Source organism: Heterocephalus glaber, unplaced genomic scaffold, assembly GCF_053883595.1.
Source record: "Heterocephalus glaber isolate CG9 unplaced genomic scaffold, H.glaber_assembly_v1.0 deba00001504, whole genome shotgun sequence".
Taxonomy (NCBI): domain Eukaryota; kingdom Metazoa; phylum Chordata; class Mammalia; order Rodentia; family Bathyergidae; genus Heterocephalus; species Heterocephalus glaber.
In genome coordinates, this window is record NW_028258324.1 from 64,611,977 (window position 1) to 64,633,078 (window position 21,102).

At 38.1% G+C, this 21,102-nt stretch overlaps 1 long non-coding RNA gene across 1 annotated transcript; it reads right to left on the reverse strand.

Moving 5' to 3' along the window:
• Positions 1-12,531: 12,531 nt before the first annotated feature.
• LOC147825392 (uncharacterized) lies at positions 12,532-20,878 on the reverse strand. The gene is made up of 3 exons (XR_015441026.1): positions 20,585-20,878; positions 14,257-14,368; positions 12,532-12,900 (listed from the first exon to the last, which is right to left on the reverse strand). It is a non-coding gene; the product is annotated as an uncharacterized LOC147825392 (long non-coding RNA).
• Positions 20,879-21,102: the final 224 nt, after the last annotated feature.

Below are 21,102 nucleotides of genomic sequence, written 5' to 3' on the forward strand. Positions count from 1 at the left end.
AAAGAAAAATAATTTTGCACCAATGACTTATCTATAATAAAGAAGGCTGCTTCTATTATTGCCTATTTTAACTCAATTTAGATATGATTCACCTCATGCCAAATTCCCTGCAGCAGCAAACTTGAGAAATGAAAACACATTACTGTACAAGAATATAGTAGTGAGATAGGAATAGAATAGATAGCCATATTCCAAAAGTGGAAGAGAAGCAGAAAATAAGGGGTAACAAGCTCCAGTCAAGTCCAAAGCCCAAGTCCAAATCATAGTAAGGCTCTTCAGTAATCTTTCTCTTTATGTATCACCTCCTGGACACACTGAGGTGTCAAGCCCCTGGGGCCTTTGACTGCCCAGCCATTATGGCACTGTTAGGATTGTCCCAGGCAGAAGTTCTTTCAGATTATAGTCTCTTGCCTGAAGTTCTCCCAGGATGACATTGTATGCTGAAACTATAGTTCTGGAGTCTCTAGGGCAGCAACATCCCTACTGCTCCATGAGGCATTACCCTAATGGAAGATCTCCATGGTTGCTGCACCCATAAACCATGTTTCTGCCTGGACTGCCTCATTGTCTGCAATATCATTTGAAATCTCGGTAGAGGTACTGTGCCCCAGAACTCTTGCATTCTGCAGGCGTGTCTGCAAAGCTGCAGGGAATTTGGCATGAGGTGAATCATATCCAGAGGTTCATCCATATGTGATTTAGGTGAACTCTAGACTTTAGGCTTTTGAGTCAATACAGAAGTGAATTAAGACTTTGGGGATATTGGAATGGAATTAAAATATTTTTTAAGTGAGAAAGGCATGGGCTGTGAGGGGAAGGGATGGAATGCTTTGGTTTGAATATCTCTTCTAAAACTCCTGTTGAAATTGAATTGCCATTTTAACAATATTACACAGTTGAACTTATTAGGTTTTTGATTTAGGCAGTAAACTAGCTATGCAGAAGTGAATTCTTGATATAAGGTTGACTATGTCCTGATTTGTTCTGTCTTGCACATGCACTTAGACTTCCTAGCTTACAGAACAATAAATCAAATATACATAAAGCACATTAAAATCTTGGGTCTTCTCTATTTTTCAGCTAAATACTACATTACTCAATCTTCAGGTTGCAAGTCCCTCATGAAAATGTGGAGACTGTGAGAGCATACCACTGTGAGGCCAACATATGTAAGCCCATCCCTTTCAATGAAACAGTAAGCAATTTTCTGATAAGCAAGAGCACCAAAAACACGTTGTCTGATCTCATTAAAAAGCTATAGATTCAAAGAGTTAAATAAAAGATAAATTCAAGAAAGATAAACACAAGAGACAGAGGTTTCTTTCATATTGGGAATCACATTGGCATAAGCACGTTAGGCAAAAAATGAACTTTCCAGAAAATGACACCCTTCCTAGATGTAGAGAGATCAGTTGAACTCTTTCTTTTTCTTTTTCTTTTTTTTTTGTACCAGGGATCAAACTTGGAACCTTGCTCTTGCAAGGCAGATGTCAGAACCACTGAGCTAAATCCCTGGCTTTAGTCAAACTTTTGAAGAATCTCTTGGTAGAACTGATTCTGGAAGAACCTTCAAATCAAAGATAATATTCCTGTCAAGTTATTATCTTTTGGAAGAAATTGGCTAAGTAAACAGATACTAGAGGTGGCACTAGAAGATATGTATGGTTTATATCTAAAATGTTGCCCAAAAGTCTCCTGCATTTGGAAGATGATAGGATCATGAGGATGCTATACCCATCTCATCCATTGATGAGTTAGTTCAGTAGTTGAATGTGTTCTTTGGAAGTAGTAGACTAATTTATCAGGCAGAGGAAATTTCAATGTAGCCCAACATTCAGACTGTGACATGAGTACTACTGTCTGATTTAGCTAGATCGACAAAAACTCAGAAGCAAAAAGGAGATATTAAATATTTGCAGTTTCATCAGAAAGGAAATGCTTACAGATTTGGGACCACAGAGAGCACAGTTGATAAAAAAGTGTGGGTTAAAAAAGAAGCCAAGTGGGTCAGGGATTTAGCTCAGTGATGCCACTGCCTGCCTCACAAGAGCAAGGTCCTGAGTTTGATCCCTGTGGACCAAAAAAAAAGCCAAGTGTTTTCATCAGGACAATAGGAAAGAACTCAAGCAGCTCAGGAGCCAACAAGACTCCACTCTTCACAGCTTCAAGAGTGCAAAGCATTAAGGCTTTCACTTGAGAAGAGCAACCCTGGGCCCCAGCTCAAGAAGGGTTGACTGAAGTCCGTTCTCTGGGGTTCATTTCATAGTCCTCAGCCATCAGGGAACTCAGAAGTCTCTGCAGCAATGAACCAAGGAGGTGCAGCTACTACTTGAGCTCCCAGCAGGCCTTAGGATCATCCATGCAGTACTGGTTTTATAGGCCTGCTTAATACAAGAGTTGTGGTAAAAGGGAGTCTTCCACCCAGAACTCAGAAGAGAGGCCAGGCAGTGTGTCCCTGATAGGGAAAAGTTTTAGATAACTTAGTAGATTGAATATTAAGGTAGTTGTAGAAGCAAAATAAGTAATGCGTTCCTCTAAAATTTGCTTTTCCCATAACTCTCGTTGTTTAAGGTGATGGTAATCTAACTCTTTAACCAGTAACTTCATTAACCTAACAAAGTTGCAATGCCTGGGTGAATTCACAATGTACATGTGCCTATCTTGTGCCTGTTACTTGTAAATGGGAACTGGAATTGTATTTACGCATCAAAGACCATTAGGGATGAGATAATGGCTAAAAAGGATATAAAAAGGGAGACGCTGAACAAAGGGGCGAGGATACTAACCAGACAGGTTTCTGGCAGTCCTGCCTGCATGCAAGTAGAACTTTTATTATTTTACTGAATTCTGTGTCTCCATGTATTTCTTTCTGAGATTTCTGGAACATTTGATTCCCTGACAGGGAATCAGGAATGAAATAGTCCTTTGGGGCATCAGCCCAAACCCCACCAGAGGGAGCGGCTGTCTGTCTCCTCAAGAGCAAAGTTTGTGCCCCTGGGACTAATTTCCTAGGTTCCCCGACAGGACACGGAGACCCACTCACCAGCTGAGGATTGCCCAAACCTGAGACAGAAGACAACAGAAGGAGGACTGCTGCTCTTGGTGTCTCATCTGTCTCTTTCCCTTGCTGGGTGAGAAACCCTGGGAAACCTCATAGCCATTAACTTTTGGTTTTGCTTTGGTTTTACTTTGTGAATTTGTATTTTGTAACTTTGGGTAAATACAGTGTAGGGGCCTGATCACCCCTTGTGCTTTGCCATTTGGGAAGATAGCTCCTCCCATTTGTTTTGGTTCACTTTGCAAACTTCGGGCAAAAATACTACAGGGGCCCAATCACCCCTTGTGCTTTGCCATTTGGGGAGGTAGCTTCTTTCATTTGTTTTGGTTATGGTTAGGGAGTCACCTGGAGGGAATGTGATAACTTCTGAATAAATGTGTGAGTGAAAGAGTTCTGGATAGGAAAGTGAGTGGAAAGAGCTGCAGAACAAGACAGAGGGAGAAGGCACTTGTGTTTAGAGTCCTCCCTGAGTTGTGGAACTTGTGTTTGGTCTGTCTTTTGGTTCTGTGTTTGCGTTTAACAAAGACACAATGGTGACCTTACACAACAGCCCACCTTAGCCTGAATGGACCTTAAAGTGGCTGAGAGGCCTGTAGGCAGGTGAGTGAGTGGTACCCCACCTTTGTTTGTCTTGCCTCTCCATACAAGGGTACCCACACACACCAACACTCTGATCGGCCAATCGTGGGGACAGAAACATCTCATCCTATTGTTTTGGAATGCATGCTTAAGAGTTTTAAGAAAGGTTTTACTGGAAATTATGGTATTAAGATGAAACCCCCAAACTTAGAGCCTTTTGTGAGTTAGAGTGGCCCAAGCTTTGCCTAGCTTGGCCAACTGAGAGATCCCTAGGTGAGGGTCTCATCTGGTCCGTCTGGCTAACAGTCACCGCACCTGGATGGGAACATCCACGTCAATTTCCTTATATTGATTTATGGCTCAAATTGTCCCACAGAATGCCTCCTTGGCTTCATATGGGCGCCCTGGAAGCAAAAAAGCAATATCCTGGTCTTCCATCAGAAAGGGGACAATACTGAAAAGAAACTGGTCCTTTCAGATCCAGACTGAGAGAATTTAGACTTTACCCCTCCTTTTGAGTTGCTAAACTCACAGGTGTGGAGGAGGTGGGGACAAAAGCATGAGAACTGCTTGGCTTCAGAGCACCATGCTGTGGTCAGACTCAGAGGACTGAATAGGGCTTACACTCAAATTGAAAAAAATTAAAAAGAGAAAATAAGTAATGGATTAAAAACAGCTTAAAAAGCTCTGGAGAGCATAAAACAAAGCCAGAGAACATAGGAAATTTTACTAGAGAAATCAAGATACAAATTTTAGCTAATTGATAAATGTATCTGTGTTTCAGATTGAGTTGATGTTTAATTGATGTGCTTAAAATATTTCTCGCACATTACAAATGCTTCAATTGTAATTATAGGGTTAACTTGCTCTTTTCTGTACTTTGTTGATAAAAAACTCAAGGTTACTACTGTTCAATTGGCAGCCAACCAAATTTTAAAGTGTAACAATCTGAGAACAAAAAAGGGACACTTTAAAATTTTAACAGCTAAAGACAAGTTTGTGATAAAAGGTCTATAGTAAGTGAGATAAAAAATATTAAAAAGCTATAAGTAAAAGAGATACAATTGGCTGGGGATTTAGCTCAGTGGTTTAGCCGCTTGCTGCACAAGCACAAGGACCCAAGTTCGATCCCCAGCACCAAAAAAAAAAAAAAAAGAGATACAATTTTGTTATAAAAATTTTTATATGCTTGTCTTGTTAAAAAGATAAAAAGAGATATATAAAACCAGAAGGCCTAGGTATGTCAAAAGATGTGTGAAAGTGATTTATAAAGAAAATATGTGTGTCTGTTTGTTGGTTTCAAGTTTGTTATGAAAAGTTTAAATATGTTTCCATTAGTTGTCATCAAAGGGTTAAATTCTAAATATGTTACTATAATATGTATACATTGGTCATCTTCAAAGGGTTTAAGAGCCAATAGATTACAATATTATCTCCCCTTTTATAGTGAGTTAGAAAAAAAGACTATTGGGAAAAGGCACAAATATATCGGACCAAGGTGTGGTATTTGAGATTTGGCTTTAAAAAAGGACAAAGGAGGCTAGGTCCAGAGAAAAATAAAGTCATTTATTCTCTGCCAAGACCCCTCCAAAATGCTTCAATTATTTGATTCCATCTTTGCTACCCATAGTCCAAATTGGGAGGACTGTAAAGAATTTTGTAGAACTTTGTTAACCTCTAAAGAAATACTGAGAGTTTTAGGAGAAATTAAAAAGATTAATGCCCCTAGAATGCCAGGAAACATGCAAAATCCAGATGCTTGGCATGAGCAACAACTTCCAGTAAATGAGCGGTCCAATTGGAACCCCAACACCCCAGGAGGCCAGGACAGCTTAAGCAATTATCAGACGGCCCTCCTGGCAGGGATACGAGCCTCAAGTAAAAGGCCTACAAATATGATTAAAGTGCTAGAAACACGGCAGGAGCCCAGTGAGAGCCCTGAGAGATTTTATGCATGGTTCTGTAAAGTTTACAGAATGTATGCACCATCTGATCCTGCTGTTCCTGATAACCATCAGTTAATCAATATGACTATGTGACCCAGTCAGCTCAAGATATTAGAAAGAAAATTCAAAAGCAAGAAACTTGGGAGGGTATGAATATAACATAATTGCTACAATTTGCTAGGAAAATGTATGTGAATAGAGAATCAGTGAGAGAAAAGGAATGGGCTAAGAGGAAAGATAAACAAAATAAGAGACAGCTGAGGGAGTTTCTTGGGGCAACAGGCTTCTGTAGAATTTGGATTCGGGTTTTACACAGATCACTAAACCTCTTTATGAAGCCCTAAAGGGAAAAGAAAAAAAAAATCATTTACTTTGGGCTCTAGAACAACAAAAACAAAAGCTTTTAAAAAACTAAAACTGACCTTAGCAGCCACACCTGCTTTAGGCATACTGGATGTAAAGCGACCTTTTGTTCTTTATGTGACTGAGAAGAACCATGTGGCCCTTGGAGTATTAACCCAAGAAGTAGGCCTATGGAACCAACCAGTGGCACACTTGTCTAAAAATTTAGATACAGCAGCAGAAGGGTGGCCTTCTTGCCTTTGGGCCTTGCTGCCCTCAGTTTTATTAATCCAAGAAGCAGACAAGCTAACTCTAGGTCAGGAACTGACTCTGCAGGTTCCAAATACAGTCTTGGAACTGTTGAACACAAGAGGGCATCAATAGCTCTCAAATAATCGGGTTATTCAGTACCAAGCCCTTCTCTGTGAGAACCCCTGCTTACAGTTTATTCTTTTAAAAGCTTTAAATCCTGCTAGCTTTTTTCCCATGGAGACAGACCCTCCCCAATCATGACTGCTTGAGTATCACCTGTGAGCTCTCTTCCAGCCACCCTGACCTACAAATGACACCCTTATCTGATGCTGACCTCGTTCTGTTCATAGATGGGAGCAGCTTCGTGGAAGATGAGGTTCGTCATGTTGGATATTCAGTAACTACGAAGGATGAGGTGATCCTAGCCAGGGCTCCCTCCTAGTCAGCACAGCTTACTGAGCTCTGGGCACTCACACAGGCACTCCAATGGGCAAAGGGTATAAAGGTAAATATATATACTGACTTTCGCTATGCATTTGCTACAGTGCACATCATTGGCATGATTTACCAAGAGTGAGGTCTGCTCACAGCAGAAGGGAAACAAATTAGAAATAAACAGGAAATTATACAGTTGCTAGAAGCAGTGTGGGAACCTACCAAAATCACAGTAATACATTGTTCAGGACATCAGAAAGGCAAAGACTTCGTTGCACAAGGTAACAATAAAGCTGATGCTGAAAGCCAAGAGAAACAACGCACTCAAAGCCCTGCTCTCACCACCCTGGAGGCTGGTGACTCAACGCACAGCTGAAGAATGGGAGCACCAACAAGGATGACATGGGTTATTGTGTTGTGGCACATCACTTCTGCTTTAAGTTTCTTTGTTTTCAAACTGTGGGTGTTTAAGCCTAGTGATGAAAAGTTTGATGACCAATATGTGACTTTTAAAATGGTAAAATGGGAACCAGAAGGCTATCCGTTTACAATATTCTTTGATGCCTGCCCAAAAGAACATTATGGGGGACCTGAGATAGCTTCTGACTGTGGGGGCTATTCTAATGAGAAATTATATTGCAAAAAGAAAACACAAGTTTGGATCAACAGCTCCCTTGTTGGATGAGCCACTGGTAATTGTTACAATTGTAAACAAGGTCAACATAATCCCATTTCTATCTATGTATATGCCAGCCCCATAGGATCCTATTTGGCTACAAGGAGAAATACATTTCATTAGGACAAGAAATTGGAAAAGATCTTGAGGAAATTCGATACACACTTTAGGCTTTAGAAACCCAACTAGATTCACTGGTCAATGTCATATTACAAAATAGGCATGCTCTCGATTTGCTAACAGCCCAGAAAGGAGGGACTTGCTTATTTCTTGGTAAAGAGTGTTGTTATTATGCTAATAAATCTAGTGTAGTACAAGAATCACTAGAAAAACTGAAAGATCGGATCATGGCTCTTGATGAGGAATTTGGTATAGGAGAGCCATCCTATGGGATTAATTTTACTTGGGCAGGATAAAAAACTTGGATAATACTTCTTCTGAGTCCCCTTCTTGTTTTAATATCACTGTTTGGTCCTTGTGTCATCCAATGGATTTCAAAATTTATACAGCAGCAATTTGCTTTTCCCATAACTCTCCTTGTTTAAGGTGATGGTAATCTGACTCTTTAACCAGTAACTTCATTAACCTAACAAAGTTGCAATGCCTGGGTGAATTCACAATGTATATGTGACTATCTTGTGTCTGTGACTTGTAAATAGGAACTAGAATTGTATTTACACATCAAAGACCACTAGGGATGAGATAATGGCTAAAAAGGATATAAAAAGGGAAACCCTGAACAAAGGGGTGTGGATACCAACCAGACAGGTTTCTGGCAGTCCCATCCACTTGCAAGTAGAACTTTTATTATTTTACGTGAATCCTGTGTCTCCATGTATTTCTTTCTGAGATTTCTGGAACATCCCTGAAAGGCCAATGTATGACACTGTGAGCGTAAAGATGAAAGTGCAGTTGAGAACCCAGGAAGTTGGAGATGCCAGGATTGTAGATCATTTACTGAGGATAGTTTTAGACACCGAGCATAACTATCCTAAAAGAGAAAGGCTATGAAGGCTGCAGCAGGCAATGCATTAGGGTCGGGGGGGCCTTCAGAGTTCACATCTCTCTACAGCATGCCTCAGGTACTGGAACTGGGATTACAGAATTTAATGTTTGTCCTAATGGGTTTCAGTCTTGTGTTGGTCTCATTCCTTTGTATCTCTCTATTTCTCCCTTTTGGAATGGGAATGTTTTGTTTTTTATTTTGTTTTTCATTTTTCCACTAAGTTTATTGGTACATTTTAGGTATACAATAACAGTTACATTCATCATTGGATCTTGTACCTTTACATGATGTACCTTGGTTCTTATTTTTTCCCCATTCCCCTTCCCTCCCTTCACCCCCTCCACCACTTCCTATTTCCATTTTTGCCTTTTCTTATATTATTTCCTTTCCCTTCTTTCTTTTCCCCTACCCCTTTAGACTTTTTCTTCTTATTTCACATTATCAATTATACATTTTGATCCTTATTTACATTTTTAGTTTCTCACACCAGAGAAACTATTAAGTATTTATACATGTGTCCTATTTATTTCACTTAAGAGTATGGCCTCAATGTGCATCCATTTAGCTATAAATGTCTCTAGTTTCCCATTCTTTATGGCTAAGCAGTACTCCATTTTATATTTAAAAAAAACACATCTTCTTTATCCAGTCTTCAGTTGATGGGAACTTGGGCTTTTTCTAAGCTTTAGCTATTACAAACTGTGCCTCTATAAACATGGGTGTGCATATATCACTGCAGTATGATCCTTTTAATTCTTTTGAGTAGATACCCAGCAGATTAATAGCTGGGTCAAATGGGGCCTCTAATCCTAGTCTTTTGAGGTATCTCCATATTAATTTTCACAGTGGTTGCACCAGTCTGCACTCCCACCAACAATGAAGAAGTGTTCCTCCACAACCCCACTAGCATTTGTTATTGGTTGATTTCTTGATAGCAGGCATTCTTTCTGGGGTGAGGTGGAATCTCAGTGTTGTTTTCATCTGCATCTCTCAAATGATCAGTGGTGTTGAATTTTTTTTTTCATATGTTTATTTTCTGCTTTTACTTCTTTGTCTGAGAAATACCTTTTCATTTCAGATGCCCATTTTTGAATTGGGTCTTTAAATTTGGGTGGTCTGTTTTTTTTATGTTTTTTGTATATTCTTAATAGTAGTCCCTTGTCTGAGGAGCAGCTGATAAAAACGTTTTCCCACATTGTAGGTTGTCTCTTAGCTCTGTTGGTGGTTTCTCTTGCAGTGCAGAAGCTTTTTAATAAGATCCCAGTTGTTGATTCTTTGTGCTATTTCCCATGCTACTGAGGTTTTGTTCATAAAGTCTTTTCCTATGGCAATGTCTTCAAGAGTTGTACCTAACTTATCTTCCAGCAAGTTTAGTGTTTCTGTTTTAATATTTAGACCTTTAATCCACTTTGAGTTTAGTTTAATGAGTGGTGAAATATAGAGATCTAGTTTTAGTCTTTGACAGGTTGAATTCCAGGTTTTCCAACATGGAATGGGAATGTTTTATTCTGTGCTTTTTTTAGTTGGAAGCATTTAATTCTCTTTTTGATATTTTTATGGCAGCTATAGCTAAAAGTTTGCCTTAATTCTTAGAAGAGACTTTGGACTTGATAGTACAGGCATGCTGGAGCTATTAAACTTTTGATGATTTTATGTAATAAGATAGACATGAATCATTTGAGGGATAGGGTAATGGCTTAGAATGAAAATGCCCCCTAAATTCTCATATATTTGGATGGTGATTGGATCATGGGAGCACTGTACAAATTCATTGATGAGTTCAGCAGCCAAACAGGCTGTTAGAAAGTGGGACTTGGTTGGAGAAGAGTTCGTGGAATGCTTTTGTCCCTGACTCTTCCCTTCTCTTTCTGCTTCCTGGTTGCCATGACTAGAGCATCTTTTCCTCCACCATCCTTCCCTGCCGTCCTATTTCTGCCTTGGAGCCAACTGACCATAGACTGAAACCATGAACTAAAACAATCCACTCCTCCTTTATATTGTGGAAATCAGGTGTTTTGACCCATGGACAGGAAGTTGCAATCTTTTAGTCTTAAAATTTCATTAGTTTTCATTCTTGAAGCCTCATAGTTTCAAAGCTCTGTGGTTTTATACTTCATCTGTCACAGACTCTAATATTGCAGTCTTACAGGTTTCAGGTGGTAAAATTCTGGAAGTCTTAAGGTTTGGTGTTCTCAAAATGTTTCAGTTTAGAAATCCTGAAGTGCTACAGTGTGCTACAGTATTTAGTTATTAATCCTTTTCAGGAAATAGTTCTGAGCTCACCTTAAGTTTTGTTTCATTGCAGAGAGAATTTTCCCCCAATGATCTCTGATATTGAAATGTATTAAACTGTGGCTTTTGTTCTAGTATCTAGCAACACACACAGAGAAGCATGTACACTATATATTTCTCTTTGTTATGTGTGAAATTTGAATTCTATTAACTCAACATCTACAATTGTATTTCTTTATATTTTTATCCATAGATCCTCAGTTATGTGTCCTTCTGTACATTCTCCCTTTTGGTATGATTCACTCACATGTTTTAAATCCCTAAATGTATCTCTAAACCAAGTCCCTTTCTTGATCTTTGGACTCATTTTTTCACTTGATCTCTCCACTTAAATGCCATATATACCTCAATTTTTTAGAAAACTGCCTATGTATTGTCTTTCAGTCTTGCTACAAACCTTTCCTTTCTCTTCCTCATCATGAGAAACAGCATCATCCAGTCTCCTGGGTCTAAACTGTGGACATGATGATCACTGGTTACTTTTCTCCTTTATCTCTGCATGAAAGAATTACAATGGGGGCTGAGGATTTAGCTCAGTGGTTCCACTGCCTGCCTCACAAGCAGAAGGTCCCAAGTTCAATCCCCAGTACCAAAAAAGAAAAAAAAATTACAACGAAATATCATTTCTACCCTGTGCACATATACTGATACCATCTACTTCCCTATATTCTTCTAACATTAACAAGTCTCAATGGGGCATTTCCTTTAAGACTAATTATTTGGGGTGCCTCTTAATATGCATTCTTTATATATCTGTTCAATAATTATTTTGAAAAGATGAGGGTACAGAACTAATACTCTCCTTCTCCTTTATTTCCTTTAACTCTTCAGTTTTGCATCCAAATGTGCAAACAAGGTCTACTATGCTAAAAACAGCATGCTGCTTTCCAACCTGTGCTAACTTGAGTTTACTACCCAGGCCTCTCTATCAGCACCCTGAGCTGCTTATCATAGGATCCATTTCAAAAACATACTGTGTTTTCTGAGGCAGGAACTTTGATCATTGCCAATTTCTTCATCATTTTGTAACATTTCCACTAATATTTTGACAGCTTGTGATATTTTATTTATCCCCACAAAGCTTTATTATGGGCTTATCTCTGAATCCTGGTCTTCCCTCTGTCCTGGTAATAGACATATTAAACACTTAGGGTTTTGTGGTAGCTTCCTACCTGATTCCAGCAGTGCACCTTGTTCTCTCCCTCTAACCCCCATGCTCACACAATTCAGTTTCCACACTTCAGCAAGAATGAGTGTTGAAAAAAACAAATCTGATCACATTACACCCCTATATTAATCATTCCATTGGCCTTCCCTTTCTCATAGAAAAAATTTCAAGAACAGCCAGGAAATACATTTTCCATTTACTCTTTGGACACTCTCTCATTACAAACCAGGAAAAATGAACTTGTTTAAGTTATTCACATATACAGTGATTTTTTTCCCCTGATTTCTAGTGTTTTTCAAATGTCCTCTTTTCCTAGAATATTTTTAATAGATAGCCATCACTTATAAATCAGTTTTCGACTTCATTTCTTTTAAGAAATCTCTTCTCACCACTACAACCAAACTAGAGTAAGAAACTGTTTTCTTTCCTTTCATAGTTCCTGATTCTCCACTCTCACATATGCCCCACACTATATTTGAATTAATTGCTTCATTTTTGTGATTCTTATAATTGCATTCTACAATAGACTTTTCCACCTACAAACTGATTCAGGAGATGGAATCACTCCTTACTTCGTGGCAGAGTGGTGTTTTTCAATTTTAACCCTCATTAACAATCACCCCTGGAACATATTACAAAAACTCATAACTGTTGGCCTTTCTCCCTAAAATTCTTGCATAGTAGATATAGGATGAGGGCCAAAAATCATTATGGTAAATATGCACAAAGTGATTTTAGGAGATGGTTCATAAACTGAAGAAGAAACAAACCAAAAACTCCAAAAATAAATTTTATATATTTTTTTGTTTGTTTTTTGGTTTTTTGGTACCAGGGATCAAACTCGGGACCTTACGCTTGCAAGGCAGGCTCCAGAACCACTGAGCTAAATCCACAGCCCCAAAAGTACATTTTAAATGAAGCAAAAGTTTACTTTGCAAGCTTTACAAATTATTTCTATTGCACCCCTCTGACTTTTCTGTACAAAACCCAGTTCAGGATTCTCCTTAATTGCAGTATCCATCGAAAGTCACTCTGCATCTCTTAAACACAATAATAGGAATGTCACTACTTCGATCTGGAGTTCATTGGAGAGGTCATATTCATTGACTCAATCTGGTTCATTCATTCATCTCTTGGGAAGGAGATCTTGGGGAAGGGAAGAGAAAGGAGGGGAAAGAAAGAGGAAAGGATCAAGATTCAATTTGTATATGTACTAATTCACTGAGATGGTTGCATTTATTATGTATTACAGATGTATATGAAAACTTTGATAAATTAAAATTAAAATGCACCACAAAGTGATAGTATTCAAAAAAGGTTGATACTAAAACAAGATTGAACACATAAAATGCTAAAATAGAGTTTAGATTCCAGCAATGTGGACAATTCACTGTGAAAAGAATCATCTTTTAAATAAGAGTACTTGTGCAATTTGATATCCACAGCAAATGAAGTAAGTTATGCCTTAGCGTGTACTTCAGGATTATGTCAGTCCCACCTATAACAGAATAATATTGAGTTACATTTAGGGACAAACATGTTAAGAAGCACAGTGAATCATAATTGCTTCTTATTTCCTCTCTTAGATCAGAAGCTCTATGTCCTAGTCCTGAAAGGTGCTCAGCAAATACACTTTGAAAATGATAATTAAGTACCCAGAAAAATGAGTATCACAAGGCCATAATGTGTTTTACAAGTCAGTTATCCAACTTTCAGTAAGTGTGGGCTGAGCACAAAGCAAAGTGTCAAGAATGTTCAAGTAAAGATAACAGGCTTTTTTGCTGCTCCACTGGTATCAAAGGAGATTTCAAAAATATGAGATAGTTGCAGTTGTCAAAGAATAAGCAAATTCACAGGCTTGTGGATTTTAGATGAAAATTTCATAAGCAAGAAGAGCAGAGTTCAAGAATGGGAACTAATGAGGGTCAGAGAATAAAGAAGATCTCAGATATGCAAATAACTAAGCAACTATTTCATAATTCCACAGCTATATTGTTGCTAACATGGTTCAAACATTTCACTGTATTAATGCCCACTATCAAGTGGAATAGAATTTCTGATTTGTCACACCATAATTATTCTAACAGAAAAGAGTTAGTTGTTTCACAGGCCTTATTTTTTTAAAAAAAAGCAACTCTGAATTTTGTCAGTTGTTTCCTAAATTGCACAGGCATCCCTAGTTTGGATCAAAAATTTGATATATTTTCCTCAGATAGTACTTGTCTCATTTAAGGTTTCTTCAGTGATACTTTCTCCCTAAGAGCGGTACTTCCCAACGCAGGATGTTTGCTAATGCACAGCGCCATCTGGTGATAATAATTTGGAATCAACAGAAGAATTATTGCACAAGAATAGAGCCATTTCTGGAGGATGTTTAGTGTTTGCCAAAAGCAGAACTTGTTTGTTTGTTTTTCCCAAGTTTTATTGAGGAACTCATACAAAATGTTACAAGAATATCATGAACTGTCTCCATATTCAAGAATGTGAAGATAAAACCCTCACCGGGAGTCAGAAAATCTGGCTTTGAACTGTATGAACTTGGAGAAGTGTTTTCACTCTTATGAGTCTTAGGTTTCTGGTACATGATAGTATCTCTACCACCAGCCTTGGGCTTCTGAAAAACAAAATGAAACAATGAATGCTAAAACATCAGGGAAAGAATAAACACATGTAAGCGACACTAGTAGTCGTGCTTAGCTGTTAAGATTGGACACGACTTTCAGATAACAAACGTGAGCTTGGCTGTCCATTCATAAATCTCTTTGTGATCTTGGGGACAAAACGTAACATCTCCTCCAAGAATACCATTCTCATCACCTTGAGTGCCACAGTCAGCAAGGCTGGGGAGTGACTCCGATGAGACTCTCATACCTGGCAAGAAGTGGGGTTACCATAGTGTGCTCAGAAATCTAAGCAAGAGGCCACAGGCAGGCAGGGTGGCTTCATCCTGTGTCCTCACCTGATACCCATGCAAACAGGACCCAGAGGACGCACTGGGGCAGGTCCTCAGGCCATCCTCAACTGCACACTTGCTTGGAAGCCATCTTTACTTTTAAGGTTACCTGTTAACAAAATGTGACTTTTCAAAGGAGGGGTGTGAGAGAACTTGTGCTGAGAAGGAGTCTGGGAAACAAGTGAATCCAGTCCTTAACCTTTCACAGATGAGAAAACTGGTGACTATACAGAAAGAAAATGAATTACTCCTGATGTAATCTTGATTCTAAACAAGTACTCCAATATAATGAACCCTAACATTTTTTGTCTTTTGTTTGTTTTTACACTACTGTGTGCTGTTCTGTATTTGTGTTTTCTCCTCGATCTACGCTCCACAAAAGATTCTGATTGTCTCATATCAACATCATACACCAGCTGCATGTAACGGAGAAACAGCAGTTAGGCAGAAAACAGTCCAGAGGCTGAGGTCTTCTGAGTTTGGGGTCAAGGAGATCAAAGAGGAGATAGCCCAGGTGTTGATCAGAAGTCTGGGCCCAGGTGGAAATGGGTCTCTCGTAAGTGCAAGACAATAAAGCCAGAGTCATGGCCCCAGGGCTCATAAGCAAAGGACTAGAGATTGGAGGTGCTTATCAGAGGCGAGAAGTCTTCCCTTACTTTTTCTGGGCCATGCCTGAAACTCTTATCCATGACTCTGATTCTAAACCAGGCAAAGTTCTTACAGCTGGTGACTCCATCCACTAATCGCAACAATGGGTGCTGAGCTGACTCTAATGCTAACATGTAACTGTTTGGGGACGGAGTTTGAATTTAGTGAGTTTGGAAAGCTGCTCAAGATCCAGTAGCAACCTGATTCCTCAAGGAAAAGGTACCAAAGACTCTAAGGATGACCCACAGCTTTCCTCACTTAAAGATTAACTCTGTCTTCTTATGACAGTGTCTGGGACAAACCTCATTGAGATGGAGCCAACTCAGAGAAATGCGACATCACAGAGTAGTGCTTGGAGAGCAACCCTATGTGCCTCTGGATAGCTGTGGTTTTCATTTCTGATGCTCACAATCATAGCCATCTGTTTCTAGACGTGAGAGCCAGGGGAGACAAGCAGTAAGCCAAAGGTCAAACTAACAATGTACATGTGCATTCAGGTTGAAGCATCCTACAAACCAGAGCTGCAAATTCTGCAAGAGAACTGTCCTTCCTGTAAGGCTACTAAAACCTTTTTTAGCTCCAGGAAGGCATTCAAGAAAGCATTTGGATTTTAGCTTAAGAGAAACAAGTAAGACACAAAAGTCCTCACCATAAACCATGAGCCTAAGCAGGACTGCATGCAAGGAATCCTGTTCTTTCCCTTCCCAGACAAAACTGAGAAACTTGCTTCTAGAGATCTGCAGGAACAGTGCTCAGACTTCATGGTTAGTTATTAACTAAACTGGCTGCACACTTGGACCCTCCAAGCACAGTGGATTTATGCTGTCCTTTAAACTGCAGCTGTGGGCCCTGGGGGGGACAGCAAGTGAGGACAGTGGCACTTCAAACATACCACTGAATTCCTTTACTTCAACTACTCATTTTGGTCTTTCACGTATAATACTTTACTGGGTACATTTATGATCAATAACTTTAAGTCCTGTACATATTTTTAAAGTAACCAGTGTGCTTCATGTCTACTCGTCCTGTGGGGTAATGTTCCTAAGTAGTGACCTGGAAGCAGTCTAGACTTATTCAGAGGAAAGTTTCCCCACAGACTGTTACATGGTTTCTTAGGAAAGATTAAAATTTGAACCTAATCTGGAGTCACCCAGTGTTACAAAGATAGCATCACATTGAAAGTCAAGCTGATGACTCAAGAATTGCAGAAGTAAAAAGGGTACCTGTGGGCCCTGTGACCTTAAAATTTTTGATACATATTTACATTACCCCATTAATAAGACAGTCTATGGAAATTAACTGCGAAAGAACTGTGAATTGTCTAACAGAGCAGAAAGGGTTGGCTGATATATATGCTAAATACATATCATCATTAAGGTAACAAATATTTAAGTAAATACTTTAAGAAATTTAGATAATATCAAAAACGTAAAATCGCCATCAACTTCATTCCCCAAAGATAATCCCTGTTAATATTTTCACTCATTTTTTCCCGTTGTAGGTCTTATTATAATAATGATTTTTTGCGTATATCAAGATAGTCATCCCTAGAGTACTGCAATATAGTCAGGAGATTAAGATTTTATTCTATTCTTCAGTGAGTTACCTTTTTGACCTTGAGGTATTTCTAGTCTTCATTTTGACCTTTAGAAATATATGAATTGAAAAATCACTAAAGCCTCTCTCCACTATAATACGAATTAGAAAGAAAGTCTTATTAGCTTCTTCCTTTCTCTTTATGTTGACATTTTTACCCTCGTATGCAGAGATATGAACAGGTTGGGGGCAGATAATGTTGTTGAAATTTTGTAATTTCTAAAATATCAAGAAGTAAAACTACTTTTTGTCTACATTCTAGATTAATGATCATGTATGTATAGATGTAAATACATAAATGCACATAAAAATGTACACACGCACACACACTTTCACAAATATTCTTGGAGATGCTAGACACTTAATAGCTTTAAAAAATGCTCATATATGAAGCCTGACACCGTATCAAGAATCAGGAAAGCCAAGTACATTTGATCTTTTGAGCTGTCATTGAAAAATGGATGCATTGTGCCTGCTCAAGTTCTGAGCTAAGGTCAATGTACCCTTGAAAAGACAGGAAAAAAGAAGTGTTTTACAGATAAGGCTCACAACCTTGGCACCAGGAGCTTTTGTTCTCTTAGCTCTAGTCCTTGGGAGAAGAGTGTGCCTCAGCCAGCACAAAGTGTCCCCAGACAATGTTAGACACACGCCAAACTGGAGCCCAGCCAGCATGCAGCTACGAAGCTGAATTCCTCCCTGCTGCCCCTGGACACACACAAAAGGCAGACCCAGGTTGCCACAGCCTCTCAGGTGAGGAGCAAAGCCGTTATTTGTCATCATTAAGCGAATGAGCCATTCTGCTTCCTGGCCTCTAATACATGGCAGAGAAACTCAGCTGAAAAAATAAATGAAACAAAGAACAACCCAAGCCTCTGAGCTTAGATTCAGTGAACTCCCCTCCTTTACTCTACTTCTACATGAAGAAACATTGCAAAACTGTGCCATAAATTTTTTATATTACCTTGAGTATATATTTTTCTAATCAGCAGTATAATCCTCGGTGTTGTTCTCCAAATATTAGAGGTACTTATCAGTACATAATTTAGAAAATCAGAAGGACCCAAGAACACCAAAACAAACCCTCATGATCAAATGAACCAGAAATCGCCACGACATTTTAGTGTGTTTTATTCTCATCATTTGTGCGTGAGTGTGTGTGTGGTATGTATAGATGTGTTGGTAGTGTGTACATTTAATTGAGTAGGTGTGGAAAATCATTATTATAACCATAACTGGTAACACTCCAAACATAATATTTTGCATTATTTTATTCAGCATCATCTCATAGATGTGTTTGCAGTTATTTAGTAATTGTAAAGGTGTGAAAGTACTGAAATTATTATAACAGGTTTGTTATAAATATTAAATCAATAAATGCCTAATTTGCAGTAGCACCAGGGAGGTAGTAATCAAGCAAGAGATAATAATTTAATTAGAACCTAATCAGTATGAAATGAGTTTCATGCTTAAAATATTCAAAGCCATATACTAAATCTATCTGTAAAGAAAAAAAAGCATTGTTGAGGATCACAGGCTAAAAACCAATGACCTTAGAAATAGGTGATATTTATTCCTGTACCCTACTAAAAGGCAGGCCAGGTTATGCGTAAGCAGAGTCCACTGGCAGAGAAATTGTTAGATACTAACGAAGGTCACAAATAGTATGGCAGATTTAGTCACTAGAAAATTCTATGTAATGTCAATATCAAAGTATTTTCTTATATCAACTCAGTCATTGTTCCTAGTTGAAGCCATTTAACCACACCAAAGAAAATCTAATTTTCTTGGCTCAAGAACATTGTCAGACAAAGTAAGACAGTAATCCTCAGCACTGAAGGTATTCCCTGTTGTCTAATAGGACTCATTTATCTCATGCTGTAAATACTTTCCTCCTACTTATACAGCTTAATAACTGCTATTTCCTTCTTGTCTCAAATCAGGCTTATTGGTAGCCTAATGAGGATATCCTTGTCAGCAATACTGTGAAAATGCTTGTAACATGATTAATGCTGTGGTGTGAGAAGAACTTCTTTGAAAGCTCATAATTAAAATAAAGCCCTACCTAGATGTTTAAGTCTGTAAGTTACATAAGAGGTGTTTAACATGCAAAATCATCACCCATAGATAAGAGGATAAACTCCATTATCTGGCAGCAAAAAGCTCTGAGAAGCTTTAACTCAAATGGAAAAATTTAATTCTATTATTAAACAACTATTATTAACTCTCTATATGTGCAAAGCACTGTAACTACAGCTTTTATATATGCATTTCTATTTAATCATTTATTTCATTTAATCCTTACAACAATCATGCATCTTAAACTAAGGTCAGAGGAGGAAGTTTGGTAACCAGTATTTAAGATAATTTGACTTTGACTATATAGCTAAAAAGTGGCACTAGTGATTTTTAAGTTAAATTTTGATTACACTATACAATACCTAGAATATTTTGTAAATTTAAAATTATTATTGCATATATGCTATGCTTTTCTCCATTTACACACACATAAACACAAAAACAGAGTTGGATCCACTCAAAACATCAAAAGTATAAATGGTTATTTTCTCCCCATCTGGACTATTCTCTTCACCATCTATATGACGGTCATGTGAACAGTAGTGTCTTCCTTTAATATATAGCCTATCTTTAGGACTGATCTTTCCAAAGCATAGGTTTAATCATTGTTATTCATTATTCAAACAAACACAATAGATCTTCTTTGCTTTTAGGAAAATTTCAAATCCTATTATATTAGATTTTAGTTCTGCAGTTCTTTAATCTAGCCCCATCTGCAATGTTATATTTTCAGTCAAACAAGATCCATTATCCCTGTTTGTAACCTTCTTCCTTCCCTCCTGTAATCAAGCCAACTTGAGTTTCACAGTCTTCCACACATGGTATTTACCTCCATATTTTGACTCATGCCATTCTATAAAGTCAATTTTCACCCAAGTTGATCTATCACATTTGTTTCATGTTCTATCCCTTTCATTATGTTTCCTCTATTACTCTGTTCAAAAAGAATTGGTTCTTTCTCTGTGTTCATAAAATAGGTTGTGTGTATTCCTATCATAACAGGAATTTCATTTTGCTTTGTAAGCCCTTCAAGGTCAAATGTTACTTAAATGTGAGATTCTATAATACACATCAAAATTTTTAATGAAACAATAATAATACCACTCAGAGAGGTCAAGACAGGAGGATTGCAAGTCTCACCTAGGAAACCCAGTCCTAAAATAAAAATAAAATTGGGGGATGTAGCTCAGGAGTAGAGTGCAGGCCCTGGGTTAGATTCCCAGTATGAAAGCAAACAAACAAACAAACCAATATATAAATGAAACAATATTTACTCCCTGCTTTCTAGGAGCTATCAGATGTGACTAAGACTCTAGAGCCGGTAAATCCATTTCAGTCTCAGTGTTTCATCATATTGGCTTATTTGTTTCTATTCCTGTGATATTCTGGTTTTACTACAATGATTATGAGTGTTTATTAGTTTCAATTATCTTTCTTACGACTTGAGGTTTCTGTCTTAATCTGAAGACTCATCATATCTGTAATAGTCTATTTGTGCATTTACAAGAAAATATCACAGCCTTGGCAATTTATAAAAAACATAGTTTCATTTCTCACCATTCTGGAGGGAGGGAATTCCACAATCAAGTCACCAGCATCTGATGAAGTCGGCTCTCTTCTTTTGCTGTGGCACCTTAAACATTGTGTTCTCCAGAAGGGAAGAAATATCTCTCCCCAAGGCCTCACTTTCTGCTGAGTAGAGAATTGAATTTCCAATGCGTGAATTCTAAGGACACATTCAGAACATAGCAATGTCATTCTTCATTTCTGAAAAATTCTCTGTTATTATTTCTTTCATGATTATCCTCCAAATTCTCTGAATTTTTGCAGAGAATTTTGGGAATTCTATTCAGTCGTTCATGTCTTCTCAGTCCATTATCCATGTATTTTAATCTATTTTCCACTTTTAAAGTTTCTGGAACCTATGTTATCTGAATTGAGTGATTCCTTCAGATATAACTTCCAATTCAGTAACTCTCTCTCTTTGACTGTGCTTATGGAATGCTCAGTGTTTGCAATGATTTTTAAATTTATTTTAACATAGCATTTTTCTCCTTACAATTTCTATTTAATTA